Source organism: Hyla sarda, unplaced genomic scaffold (assembly GCF_029499605.1).
Source record: "Hyla sarda isolate aHylSar1 unplaced genomic scaffold, aHylSar1.hap1 scaffold_1250, whole genome shotgun sequence".
In the NCBI taxonomy this organism is placed as follows: domain Eukaryota; kingdom Metazoa; phylum Chordata; class Amphibia; order Anura; family Hylidae; genus Hyla; species Hyla sarda.
In genome coordinates this window covers 527-14,652 of record NW_026607871.1, presented here as the reverse complement: position 1 = coordinate 14,652, position 14,126 = coordinate 527, and the positions used below count along the sequence as shown (strand labels likewise).

General features: G+C 43.3%; 8 pseudogenes; all 8 read left to right on the top strand.

Annotated features, from left to right (window-relative positions):
* The first annotated feature begins 847 nt into the window (after window positions 1-847).
* On the top strand, window positions 848-1,111 carry LOC130303821 (U2 spliceosomal RNA; annotated as a pseudogene).
* A 1,467-nt stretch (window positions 1,112-2,578) lies between these two features.
* Window positions 2,579-2,842, top strand: LOC130303871 (U2 spliceosomal RNA; annotated as a pseudogene).
* Window positions 2,843-4,306: 1,464 nt separating this feature from the next.
* LOC130303826 (U2 spliceosomal RNA) lies at window positions 4,307-4,570 on the top strand (annotated as a pseudogene).
* Window positions 4,571-6,046: 1,476 nt separating this feature from the next.
* LOC130303818 (U2 spliceosomal RNA) lies at window positions 6,047-6,314 on the top strand (annotated as a pseudogene).
* A 1,473-nt stretch (window positions 6,315-7,787) lies between these two features.
* On the top strand, window positions 7,788-8,054 carry LOC130303816 (U2 spliceosomal RNA; annotated as a pseudogene).
* A 1,459-nt stretch (window positions 8,055-9,513) lies between these two features.
* On the top strand, window positions 9,514-9,777 carry LOC130303860 (U2 spliceosomal RNA; annotated as a pseudogene).
* A 1,457-nt stretch (window positions 9,778-11,234) lies between these two features.
* LOC130303877 (U2 spliceosomal RNA) lies at window positions 11,235-11,501 on the top strand (annotated as a pseudogene).
* Window positions 11,502-12,964: 1,463 nt separating this feature from the next.
* Window positions 12,965-13,228, top strand: LOC130303849 (U2 spliceosomal RNA; annotated as a pseudogene).
* The last annotated feature ends 898 nt before the right edge of the window (window positions 13,229-14,126 follow it).

The following is a 14,126-nucleotide window of genomic DNA, read 5'->3' as shown; positions in this document are numbered from 1 at the left end:
AGTGATTGAGTGAGTGAGTGAGTGAGTGAGAACAAATGAGTTAAAGCAAGTGAGTGAGAGAGATCGAATGAATGAAAGTCTGAATGACAGAAAGAAAAAAGGATGAAGAAAGAAGCATGAAGAAAAAAAAATGTATATGGAGTTGCTGACATGAGTGCAATCTACAAAGCCGTTGAGGCTGATCCTCATGGGAGGATTATTGCACCAGGACCCTTAGCACTTTTAAAATGCCATTCAATGCCACGGGCTAGATGTAAACTGCAGATGACCATGTTGTGGTAGTTACCATGGATACCCAAGTGATGTGTGAGCTAACACATAGGCCCAACAGATTCCAAGAAGGCCAGAATCACCAGCGGCACCACCATCGATTGTCAGGTTACCCGGATTCAGCAAATACCAGAGTCCAAAATGATGCAGGTTTATACTGTTAATTTTCAGTTTATCGTTACAGTTGGTGTTATTCCATGTCGGAAGGGACGCAGCTACAGCCAGTGGGGTAACTAGAGACAGGCAGGCAGCTATGTGCAACAAAGGTAGGCGTGTTGTTTTCATATGCAGATCTGAAATATTGTCTTATATGCAAGAGGAGGAGTGATGGGGGTTCAGGCAAAAGCCAGGCTATGGATTGCATTGCTAAATGCTCCATCAGAGTGCAATGGTCGCCTGTCCTTTTTTTAAGTGATGATGTGGGTTTAGCCTGTGCTGTATGTATGTATGGGTGGCTGACTGCCACCCACCCAGAAAGTGTATGGGAGGCTGGTTGGCTGCCAGCCTTCCTTCCATTCCTATGAGTAATGTGAGTGCTCATGAAGGGGACATGGTTGGGTCCACCCCTTTCCCGGTTATCCCCTCTAGGCCTTTTGGCTTAGATCAAGTGTAAAAAAAGAAAGGATCTTGCGACAGATCGCATCCTGAGGCACGTTTTTTTTTGTGTGAATACTTGCACTTGGGTGACTTGTGAGCACATACTGATACATACGTTCCCTATCTGGGGACCATAAATTAAATGGATTTTTGAGAAAGGGAGCTGATTTGGAAGCTTGCTTCTGTCGCCCTATGCATTGACCCGATGTGGCAGTATCTTCGGGTAGTGAACAGTGCACCACCCCATTCCAGTGTTAAACAAGAAAGATTCTCATTTAATCCTCCGTGGGTGAGAATTTGAGTTTGAGAATTGGAGACCAAAATGATGAGTTGCACTGACTGGTTTATGAACGTCTATTCATTTAGCGTTTTAATGACCATGTTTGCACACTGATTGGTGTAAAAAAATAAAATAAAACTAAATAATAATAATCTAGCACACCTGTGCAGGTTTGACATGACATGACAGGTAGCTGTCTTGTGGGTGGTGCTGAATCCTGTTAAATGACATGAGGGTCTCATGCCTATACACAAGGGTGTGTCATTGCTGTTGCTTGACCATGCATTGGTTTCTGTGGTCAGTGAATGATAAAAACAAAATTTACCATCCATTGATGGATGGGAAATCCGCCATGAGGCATTTGTTTTTAGAAACTGCTGCTCACAACCAATGTTGCAATGGAGTGTCTCCATCTGCTGGTGGTATTGGAAAGGCATTAGTGCTATGACAGGGTCTGAAGAAGAAGAAGAAGAAGAAGACGGAAAAAAATATATATAAAAAGAAAAAGAGAGAGAGAGAGAGAGACTGACTTAGTGAGCGAGTGAGTGAGAGAGTGAGAGTGAGTGAGAGTGAATGAGTGAGTGAGTGATTGAGTGAGTGAGTGAGTGAGTGAGAACAAATGAGTTAAAGCAAGTGAGTGAGAGAGATCGAATGAATGAAAGTCTGAATGACAGAAAGAAAAAAGGATGAAGAAAGAAGCATGAAGAAAAAAAAATGTATATGGAGTTGCTGACATGAGTGCAATCTACAAAGCCGTTGAGGCTGATCCTCATGGGAGGATTATTGCACCAGGACCCTTAGCACTTTTAAAATGCCATTCAATGCCACGGGCTAGATGTAAACTGCAGATGACCATGTTGTGGTAGTTACCATGGATACCCAAGTGATGTGTGAGCTAACACATAGGCCCAACAGATTCCAAGAAGGCCAGAATCACCAGCGGCACCACCATCGATTGTCAGGTCACCCGGATTCAGCAAATACCAGAGTCCAAAATGATGCAGGTTTATACTGTTAATTTTCAGTTTATCGTTACAGTTGGTGTTATTCCATGTCGGAAGGGACGCAGCTACAGCCAGTGGGGTAACTAGAGACAGGCAGGCAGCTATGTGCAACAAAGGTAGGCGTGTTGTTTTCATATGCAGATCTGAAATATTGTCTTATATGCAAGAGGAGGAGTGATGGGGGTTCAGGCAAAAGCCAGGCTATGGATTGCATTGCTAAATGCTCCATCAGAGTGCAATGGTCGCCTGTCCTTTTTTTAAGTGATGATGTGGGTTTAGCCTGTGCTGTATGTATGTATGGGTGGCTGACTGCCACCCACCCAGAAAGTGTATGGGAGGCTGGTTGGCTGCCAGCCTTCCTTCCATTCCTATGAGTAATGTGAGTGCTCATGAAGGGGACATGGTTGGGTCCACCCCTTTCCCGGTTATCCCCTCTAGGCCTTTTGGCTTAGATCAAGTGTAAAAAAAGAAAGGATCTTGCGACAGATCGCATCCTGAGGCACGTTTTTTTTTGTGTGAATACTTGCACTTGGGTGACTTGTGAGCACATACTGATACATACGTTCCCTATCTGGGGACCATAAATTAAATGGATTTTTGAGAAAGGGAGCTGATTTGGAAGCTTGCTTCTGTCGCCCTATGCATTGACCCGATGTGGCAGTATCTTCGGGTAGTGAACAGTGCACCACCCCATTCCAGTGTTAAACAAGAAAGATTCTCATTTAATCCTCCGTGGGTGAGAATTTGAGTTTGAGAATTGGAGACCAAAATGATGAGTTGCACTGACTGGTTTATGAACGTCTATTCATTTAGCGTTTTAATGACCATGTTTGCACACTGATTGGTGTAAAAAAATAAAATAAAACTAAATAATAATAATCTAGCACACCTGTGCAGGTTTGACATGACATGACAGGTAGCTGTCTTGTGGGTGGTGCTGAATCCTGTTAAATGACATGAGGGTCTCATGCCTATACACAAGGGTGTGTCATTGCTGTTGCTTGACCATGCATTGGTTTCTGTGGTCAGTGAATGATAAAAACAAAATTTACCATCCATTGATGGATGGGAAATCCGCCATGAGGCATTTGTTTTTAGAAACTGCTGCTCACAACCAATGTTGCAATGGAGTGTCTCCATCTGCTGGTGGTATTGGAAAGGCATTAGTGCTATGACAGGGTCTGAAGAAGAAGAAGAAGAAGACGGAAAAAAATATATATAAAAAGAAAAAGAGAGAGAGAGAGAGAGACTGACTTAGTGAGCGAGTGAGTGAGAGAGTGAGAGTGAGTGAGAGTGAATGAGTGAGTGAGTGATTGAGTGAGTGAGTGAGTGAGTGAGAACAAATGAGTTAAAGCAAGTGAGTGAGAGAGATCGAATGAATGAAAGTCTGAATGACAGAAAGAAAAAAGGATGAAGAAAGAAGCATGAAGAAAAAAAAATGTATATGGAGTTGCTGACATGAGTGCAATCTACAAAGCCGTTGAGGCTGATCCTCATGGGAGGATTATTGCACCAGGACCCTTAGCACTTTTAAAATGCCATTCAATGCCACGGGCTAGATGTAAACTGCAGATGACCATGTTGTGGTAGTTACCATGGATACCCAAGTGATGTGTGAGCTAACACATAGGCCCAACAGATTCCAAGAAGGCCAGAATCACCAGCGGCACCACCATCGATTGTCAGGTCACCCGGATTCAGCAAATACCAGAGTCCAAAATGATGCAGGTTTATACTGTTAATTTTCAGTTTATCGTTACAGTTGGTGTTATTCCATGTCGGAAGGGACGCAGCTACAGCCAGTGGGGTAACTAGAGACAGGCAGGCAGCTATGTGCAACAAAGGTAGGCGTGTTGTTTTCATATGCAGATCTGAAATATTGTCTTATATGCAAGAGGAGGAGTGATGGGGGTTCAGGCAAAAGCCAGGCTATGGATTGCATTGCTAAATGCTCCATCAGAGTGCAATGGTCGCCTGTCCTTTTTTTAAGTGATGATGTGGGTTTAGCCTGTGCTGTATGTATGTATGGGTGGCTGACTGCCACCCACCCAGAAAGTGTATGGGAGGCTGGTTGGCTGCCAGCCTTCCTTCCATTCCTATGAGTAATGTGAGTGCTCATGAAGGGGACATGGTTGGGTCCACCCCTTTCCCGGTTATCCCCTCTAGGCCTTTTGGCTTAGATCAAGTGTAAAAAAAGAAAGGATCTTGCGACAGATCGCATCCTGAGGCACGTTTTTTTTTGTGTGAATACTTGCACTTGGGTGACTTGTGAGCACATACTGATACATACGTTCCCTATCTGGGGACCATAAATGAAATGGATTTTTGAGAAAGGGAGCTGATTTGGAAGCTTGCTTCTGTCGCCCTATGCATTGACCCGATGTGGCAGTATCTTCGGGTAGTGAACAGTGCACCACCCCATTCCAGTGTTAAACAAGAAAGATTCTCATTTAATCCTCCGTGGGTGAGAATTTGAGTTTGAGAATTGGAGACCAAAATGATGAGTTGCACTGACTGGTTTATGAACGTCTATTCATTTAGCGTTTTAATGACCATGTTTGCACACTGATTGGTGTAAAAAAATAAAATAAAACTAAATAATAATAATCTAGCACACCTGTGCAGGTTTGACATGACATGACAGGTAGCTGTCTTGTGGGTGGTGCTGAATCCTGTTAAATGACATGAGGGTCTCATGCCTATACACAAGGGTGTGTCATTGCTGTTGCTTGACCATGCATTGGTTTCTGTGGTCAGTGAATGATAAAAACAAAATTTACCATCCATTGATGGATGGGAAATCCGCCATGAGGCATTTGTTTTTAGAAACTGCTGCTCACAACCAATGTTGCAATGGAGTGTCTCCATCTGCTGGTGGTATTGGAAAGGCATTAGTGCTATGACAGGGTCTGAAGAAGAAGAAGAAGAAGAAGAAGAAGAAGACGGAAAAAAATATATATAAAAAGAAAAAGAGAGAGAGAGAGAGAGACTGACTTAGTGAGCGAGTGAGTGAGAGAGTGAGAGTGAGTGAGAGTGAATGAGTGAGTGAGTGATTGAGTGAGTGAGTGAGTGAGTGAGAACAAATGAGTTAAAGCAAGTGAGTGAGAGAGATCGAATGAATGAAAGTCTGAATGACAGAAAGAAAAAAGGATGAAGAAAGAAGCATGAAGAAAAAAAAATGTATATGGAGTTGCTGACATGAGTGCAATCTACAAAGCCGTTGAGGCTGATCCTCATGGGAGGATTATTGCACCAGGACCCTTAGCACTTTTAAAATGCCATTCAATGCCACGGGCTAGATGTAAACTGCAGATGACCATGTTGTGGTAGTTACCATGGATACCCAAGTGATGTGTGAGCTAACACATAGGCCCAACAGATTCCAAGAAGGCCAGAATCACCAGCGGCACCACCATCGATTGTCAGGTCACCCGGATTCAGCAAATACCAGAGTCCAAAATGATGCAGGTTTATACTGTTAATTTTCAGTTTATCGTTACAGTTGGTGTTATTCCATGTCGGAAGGGACGCAGCTACAGCCAGTGGGGTAACTAGAGACAGGCAGGCAGCTATGTGCAACAAAGGTAGGCGTGTTGTTTTCATATGCAGATCTGAAATATTGTCTTATATGCAAGAGGAGGAGTGATGGGGGTTCAGGCAAAAGCCAGGCTATGGATTGCATTGCTAAATGCTCCATCAGAGTGCAATGGTCGCCTGTCCTTTTTTTAAGTGATGATGTGGGTTTAGCCTGTGCTGTATGTATGTATGGGTGGCTGACTGCCACCCACCCAGAAAGTGTATGGGAGGCTGGTTGGCTGCCAGCCTTCCTTCCATTCCTATGAGTAATGTGAGTGCTCATGAAGGGGACATGGTTGGGTCCACCCCTTTCCCGGTTATCCCCTCTAGGCCTTTTGGCTTAGATCAAGTGTAAAAAAAGAAAGGATCTTGCGACAGATCGCATCCTGAGGCACGTTTTTTTTTTTTTGTGTGAATACTTGCACTTGGGTGACTTGTGAGCACATACTGATACATACGTTCCCTATCTGGGGACCATAAATTAAATGGATTTTTGAGAAAGGGAGCTGATTTGGAAGCTTGCTTCTGTCGCCCTATGCATTGACCCGATGTGGCAGTATCTTCGGGTAGTGAACAGTGCACCACCCCATTCCAGTGTTAAACAAGAAAGATTCTCATTTAATCCTCCGTGGGTGAGAATTTGAGTTTGAGAATTGGAGACCAAAATGATGAGTTGCACTGACTGGTTTATGAACGTCTATTCATTTAGCGTTTTAATGACCATGTTTGCACACTGATTGGTGTAAAAAAATAAAATAAAACTAAATAATAATAATCTAGCACACCTGTGCAGGTTTGACATGACATGACAGGTAGCTGTCTTGTGGGTGGTGCTGAATCCTGTTAAATGACATGAGGGTCTCATGCCTATACACAAGGGTGTGTCATTGCTGTTGCTTGACCATGCATTGGTTTCTGTGGTCAGTGAATGATAAAAACTAAATTTACCATCCATTGATGGATGGGAAATCCGCCATGAGGCATTTGTTTTTAGAAACTGCTGCTCACAACCAATGTTGCAATGGAGTGTCTCCATCTGCTGGTGGTATTGGAAAGGCATTAGTGCTATGACAGGGTCTGAAGAAGAAGAAGAAGAAGAAGAAGAAGACGGAAAAAAATATATATAAAAAGAAAAAGAGAGAGAGAGAGAGAGACTGACTTAGTGAGCGAGTGAGTGAGAGAGTGAGAGTGAGTGAGAGTGAATGAGTGAGTGAGTGATTGAGTGAGTGAGTGAGTGAGTGAGAACAAATGAGTTAAAGCAAGTGAGTGAGAGAGATCGAATGAATGAAAGTCTGAATGACAGAAAGAAAAAAGGATGAAGAAAGAAGCATGAAGAAAAAAAAATGTATATGGAGTTGCTGACATGAGTGCAATCTACAAAGCCGTTGAGGCTGATCCTCATGGGAGGATTATTGCACCAGGACCCTTAGCACTTTTAAAATGCCATTCAATGCCACGGGCTAGATGTAAACTGCAGATGACCATGTTGTGGTAGTTACCATGGATACCCAAGTGATGTGTGAGCTAACACATAGGCCCAACAGATTCCAAGAAGGCCAGAATCACCAGCGGCACCACCATCGATTGTCAGGTCACCCGGATTCAGCAAATACCAGAGTCCAAAATGATGCAGGTTTATACTGTTAATTTTCAGTTTATCGTTACAGTTGGTGTTATTCCATGTCGGAAGGGACGCAGCTACAGCCAGTGGGGTAACTAGAGACAGGCAGGCAGCTATGTGCAACAAAGGTAGGCGTGTTGTTTTCATATGCAGATCTGAAATATTGTCTTATATGCAAGAGGAGGAGTGATGGGGGTTCAGGCAAAAGCCAGGCTATGGATTGCATTGCTAAATGCTCCATCAGAGTGCAATGGTCGCCTGTCCTTTTTTTAAGTGATGATGTGGGTTTAGCCTGTGCTGTATGTATGTATGGGTGGCTGACTGCCACCCACCCAGAAAGTGTATGGGAGGCTGGTTGGCTGCCAGCCTTCCTTCCATTCCTATGAGTAATGTGAGTGCTCATGAAGGGGACATGGTTGGGTCCACCCCTTTCCCGGTTATCCCCTCTAGGCCTTTTGGCTTAGATCAAGTGTAAAAAAAGAAAGGATCTTGCGACAGATCGCATCCTGAGGCACGTTTTTTTTTTTTGTGTGAATACTTGCACTTGGGTGACTTGTGAGCACATACTGATACATACGTTCCCTATCTGGGGACCATAAATTAAATGGATTTTTGAGAAAGGGAGCTGATTTGGAAGCTTGCTTCTGTCGCCCTATGCATTGACCCGATGTGGCAGTATCTTCGGGTAGTGAACAGTGCACCACCCCATTCCAGTGTTAAACAAGAAAGATTCTCATTTAATCCTCCGTGGGTGAGAATTTGAGTTTGAGAATTGGAGACCAAAATGATGAGTTGCACTGACTGGTTTATGAACGTCTATTCATTTAGCGTTTTAATGACCATGTTTGCACACTGATTGGTGTAAAAAAATAAAATAAAACTAAATAATAATAATCTAGCACACCTGTGCAGGTTTGACATGACATGACAGGTAGCTGTCTTGTGGGTGGTGCTGAATCCTGTTAAATGACATGAGGGTCTCATGCCTATACACAAGGGTGTGTCATTGCTGTTGCTTGACCATGCATTGGTTTCTGTGGTCAGTGAATGATAAAAACAAAATTTACCATCCATTGATGGATGGGAAATCCGCCATGAGGCATTTGTTTTTAGAAACTGCTGCTCACAACCAATGTTGCAATGGAGTGTCTCCATCTGCTGGTGGTATTGGAAAGGCATTAGTGCTATGACAGGGTCTGAAGAAGAAGAAGAAGAAGAAGACGGAAAAAAATATATATAAAAAGAAAAAGAGAGAGAGAGAGAGAGACTGACTTAGTGAGCGAGTGAGTGAGAGAGTGAGAGTGAGTGAGAGTGAATGAGTGAGTGATTGAGTGAGTGAGTGAGTGAGAACAAATGAGTTAAAGCAAGTGAGTGAGAGAGATCGAATGAATGAAAGTCTGAATGACAGAAAGAAAAAAGGATGAAGAAAGAAGCATGAAGAAAAAAAAATGTATATGGAGTTGCTGACATGAGTGCAATCTACAAAGCCGTTGAGGCTGATCCTCATGGGAGGATTATTGCACCAGGACCCTTAGCACTTTTAAAATGCCATTCAATGCCACGGGCTAGATGTAAACTGCAGATGACCATGTTGTGGTAGTTACCATGGATACCCAAGTGATGTGTGAGCTAACACATAGGCCCAACAGATTCCAAGAAGGCCAGAATCACCAGCGGCACCACCATCGATTGTCAGGTCACCCGGATTCAGCAAATACCAGAGTCCAAAATGATGCAGGTTTATACTGTTAATTTTCAGTTTATCGTTACAGTTGGTGTTATTCCATGTCGGAAGGGACGCAGCTACAGCCAGTGGGGTAACTAGAGACAGGCAGGCAGCTATGTGCAACAAAGGTAGGCGTGTTGTTTTCATATGCAGATCTGAAATATTGTCTTATATGCAAGAGGAGGAGTGATGGGGGTTCAGGCAAAAGCCAGGCTATGGATTGCATTGCTAAATGCTCCATCAGAGTGCAATGGTCGCCTGTCCTTTTTTTAAGTGATGATGTGGGTTTAGCCTGTGCTGTATGTATGTATGGGTGGCTGACTGCCACCCACCCAGAAAGTGTATGGGAGGCTGGTTGGCTGCCAGCCTTCCTTCCATTCCTATGAGTAATATGAGTGCTCATGAAGGGGACATGGTTGGGTCCACCCCTTTCCCGGTTATCCCCTCTAGGCCTTTTGGCTTAGATCAAGTGTAAAAAAAGAAAGGATCTTGCGACAGATCGCATCCTGAGGCACGTTTTTTTTTGTGTGAATACTTGCACTTGGGTGACTTGTGAGCACATACTGATACATACGTTCCCTATCTGGGGACCATAAATTAAATGGATTTTTGAGAAAGGGAGCTGATTTGGAAGCTTGCTTCTGTCGCCCTATGCATTGACCCGATGTGGCAGTATCTTCGGGTAGTGAACAGTGCACCACCCCATTCCAGTGTTAAACAAGAAAGATTCTCATTTAATCCTCCGTGGGTGAGAATTTGAGTTTGAGAATTGGAGACCAAAATGATGAGTTGCACTGACTGGTTTATGAACGTCTATTCATTTAGCGTTTTAATGACCATGTTTGCACACTGATTGGTGTAAAAAAATAAAATAAAACTAAATAATAATAATCTAGCACACCTGTGCAGGTTTGACATGACATGACAGGTAGCTGTCTTGTGGGTGGTGCTGAATCCTGTTAAATGACATGAGGGTCTCATGCCTATACACAAGGGTGTGTCATTGCTGTTGCTTGACCATGCATTGGTTTCTGTGGTCAGTGAATGATAAAAACAAAATTTACCATCCATTGATGGATGGGAAATCCGCCATGAGGCATTTGTTTTTAGAAACTGCTGCTCACAACCAATGTTGCAATGGAGTGTCTCCATCTGCTGGTGGTATTGGAAAGGCATTAGTGCTATGACAGGGTCTGAAGAAGAAGAAGAAGAAGAAGACGGAAAAAAATATATATAAAAAGAAAAAGAGAGAGAGAGACTGACTTAGTGAGCGAGTGAGTGAGAGAGTGAGAGTGAGTGAGAGTGAATGAGTGAGTGAGTGATTGAGTGAGTGAGTGAGTGAGAACAAATGAGTTAAAGCAAGTGAGTGAGAGAGATCGAATGAATGAAAGTCTGAATGACAGAAAGAAAAAAGGATGAAGAAAGAAGCATGAAGAAAAAAAAATGTATATGGAGTTGCTGACATGAGTGCAATCTACAAAGCCGTTGAGGCTGATCCTCATGGGAGGATTATTGCACCAGGACCCTTAGCACTTTTAAAATGCCATTCAATGCCACGGGCTAGATGTAAACTGCAGATGACCATGTTGTGGTAGTTACCATGGATACCCAAGTGATGTGTGAGCTAACACATAGGCCCAACAGATTCCAAGAAGGCCAGAATCACCAGCGGCACCACCATCGATTGTCAGGTCACCCGGATTCAGCAAATACCAGAGTCCAAAATGATGCAGGTTTATACTGTTAATTTTCAGTTTATCGTTACAGTTGGTGTTATTCCATGTCGGAAGGGACGCAGCTACAGCCAGTGGGGTAACTAGAGACAGGCAGGCAGCTATGTGCAACAAAGGTAGGCGTGTTGTTTTCATATGCAGATCTGAAATATTGTCTTATATGCAAGAGGAGGAGTGATGGGGGTTCAGGCAAAAGCCAGGCTATGGATTGCATTGCTAAATGCTCCATCAGAGTGCAATGGTCGCCTGTCCTTTTTTTAAGTGATGATGTGGGTTTAGCCTGTGCTGTATGTATGTATGGGTGGCTGACTGCCACCCACCCAGAAAGTGTATGGGAGGCTGGTTGGCTGCCAGCCTTCCTTCCATTCCTATGAGTAATGTGAGTGCTCATGAAGGGGACATGGTTGGGTCCACCCCTTTCCCGGTTATCCCCTCTAGGCCTTTTGGCTTAGATCAAGTGTAAAAAAAGAAAGGATCTTGCGACAGATCGCATCCTGAGGCACGTTTTTTTTTTTTGTGTGAATACTTGCACTTGGGTGACTTGTGAGCACATACTGATACATACGTTCCCTATCTGGGGACCATAAATTAAATGGATTTTTGAGAAAGGGAGCTGATTTGGAAGCTTGCTTCTGTCGCCCTATGCATTGACCCGATGTGGCAGTATCTTCGGGTAGTGAACAGTGCACCACCCCATTCCAGTGTTAAACAAGAAAGATTCTCATTTAATCCTCCGTGGGTGAGAATTTGAGTTTGAGAATTGGAGACCAAAATGATGAGTTGCACTGACTGGTTTATGAACGTCTATTCATTTAGCGTTTTAATGACCATGTTTGCACACTGATTGGTGTAAAAAAATAAAATAAAACTAAATAATAATAATCTAGCACACCTGTGCAGGTTTGACATGACATGACAGGTAGCTGTCTTGTGGGTGGTGCTGAATCCTGTTAAATGACATGAGGGTCTCATGCCTATACACAAGGGTGTGTCATTGCTGTTGCTTGACCATGCATTGGTTTCTGTGGTCAGTGAATGATAAAAACAAAATTTACCATCCATTGATGGATGGGAAATCCGCCATGAGGCATTTGTTTTTAGAAACTGCTGCTCACAACCAATGTTGCAATGGAGTGTCTCCATCTGCTGGTGGTATTGGAAAGGCATTAGTGCTATGACAGGGTCTGAAGAAGAAGAAGAAGAAGAAGACGGAAAAAAATATATATAAAAAGAAAAAGAGAGAGAGAGAGAGAGACTGACTTAGTGAGCGAGTGAGTGAGAGAGTGAGAGTGAGTGAGAGTGAATGAGTGAGTGATTGAGTGAGTGAGTGAGTGAGTGAGAACAAATGAGTTAAAGCAAGTGAGTGAGAGAGATCGAATGAATGAAAGTCTGAATGACAGAAAGAAAAAAGGATGAAGAAAGAAGCATGAAGAAAAAAAAATGTATATGGAGTTGCTGACATGAGTGCAATCTACAAAGCCGTTGAGGCTGATCCTCATGGGAGGATTATTGCACCAGGACCCTTAGCACTTTTAAAATGCCATTCAATGCCACGGGCTAGATGTAAACTGCAGATGACCATGTTGTGGTAGTTACCATGGATACCCAAGTGATGTGTGAGCTAACACATAGGCCCAACAGATTCCAAGAAGGCCAGAATCACCAGCGGCACCACCATCGATTGTCAGGTCACCCGGATTCAGCAAATACCAGAGTCCAAAATGATGCAGGTTTATACTGTTAATTTTCAGTTTATCGTTACAGTTGGTGTTATTCCATGTCGGAAGGGACGCAGCTACAGCCAGTGGGGTAACTAGAGACAGGCAGGCAGCTATGTGCAACAAAGGTAGGCGTGTTGTTTTCATATGCAGATCTGAAATATTGTCTTATATGCAAGAGGAGGAGTGATGGGGGTTCAGGCAAAAGCCAGGCTATGGATTGCATTGCTAAATGCTCCATCAGAGTGCAATGGTCGCCTGTCCTTTTTTTAAGTGATGATGTGGGTTTAGCCTGTGCTGTATGTATGTATGGGTGGCTGACTGCCACCCACCCAGAAAGTGTATGGGAGGCTGGTTGGCTGCCAGCCTTCCTTCCATTCCTATGAGTAATATGAGTGCTCATGAAGGGGACATGGTTGGGTCCACCCCTTTCCCGGTTATCCCCTCTAGGCCTTTTGGCTTAGATCAAGTGTAAAAAAAGAAAGGATCTTGCGACAGATCGCATCCTGAGGCACGTTTTTTTTTGTGTGAATACTTGCACTTGGGTGACTTGTGAGCACATACTGATACATACGTTCCCTATCTGGGGACCATAAATTAAATGGATTTTTGAGAAAGGGAGCTGATTTGGAAGCTTGCTTCTGTCGCCCTATGCATTGACCCGATGTGGCAGTATCTTCGGGTAGTGAACAGTGCACCACCCCATTCCAGTGTTAAACAAGAAAGATTCTCATTTAATCCTCCGTGGGTGAGAATTTGAGTTTGAGAATTGGAGACCAAAATGATGAGTTGCACTGACTGGTTTATGAACGTCTATTCATTTAGCGTTTTAATGACCATGTTTGCACACTGATTGGTGTAAAAAAATAAAATAAAACTAAATAATAATAATCTAGCACACCTGTGCAGGTTTGACATGACATGACAGGTAGCTGTCTTGTGGGTGGTGCTGAATCCTGTTAAATGACATGAGGGTCTCATGCCTATACACAAGGGTGTGTCATTGCTGTTGCTTGACCATGCATTGGTTTCTGTGGTCAGTGAATGATAAAAACAAAATTTACCATCCATTGATGGATGGGAAATCCGCCATGAGGCATTTGTTTTTAGAAACTGCTGCTCACAACCAATGTTGCAATGGAGTGTCTCCATCTGCTGGTGGTATTGGAAAGGCATTAGTGCTATGACAGGGTCTGAAGAAGAAGAAGAAGAAGAAGACGGAAAAAAATATATATAAAAAGAAAAAGAGAGAGAGAGACTGACTTAGTGAGCGAGTGAGTGAGAGAGTGAGAGTGAGTGAGAGTGAATGAGTGAGTGAGTGATTGAGTGAGTGAGTGAGTGAGTGAGAACAAATGAGTTAAAGCAAGTGAGTGAGAGAGATCGAATGAATGAAAGTCTGAATGACAGAAAGAAAAAAGGATGAAGAAAGAAGCATGAAGAAAAAAAAATGTATATGGAGTTGCTGACATGAGTGCAATCTACAAAGCCGTTGAGGCTGATCCTCATGGGAGGATTATTGCACCAGGACCCTTAGCACTTTTAAAATGCCATTCAATGCCACGGGCTAGATGTAAACTGCAGATGACCATGTTGTGGTAGTT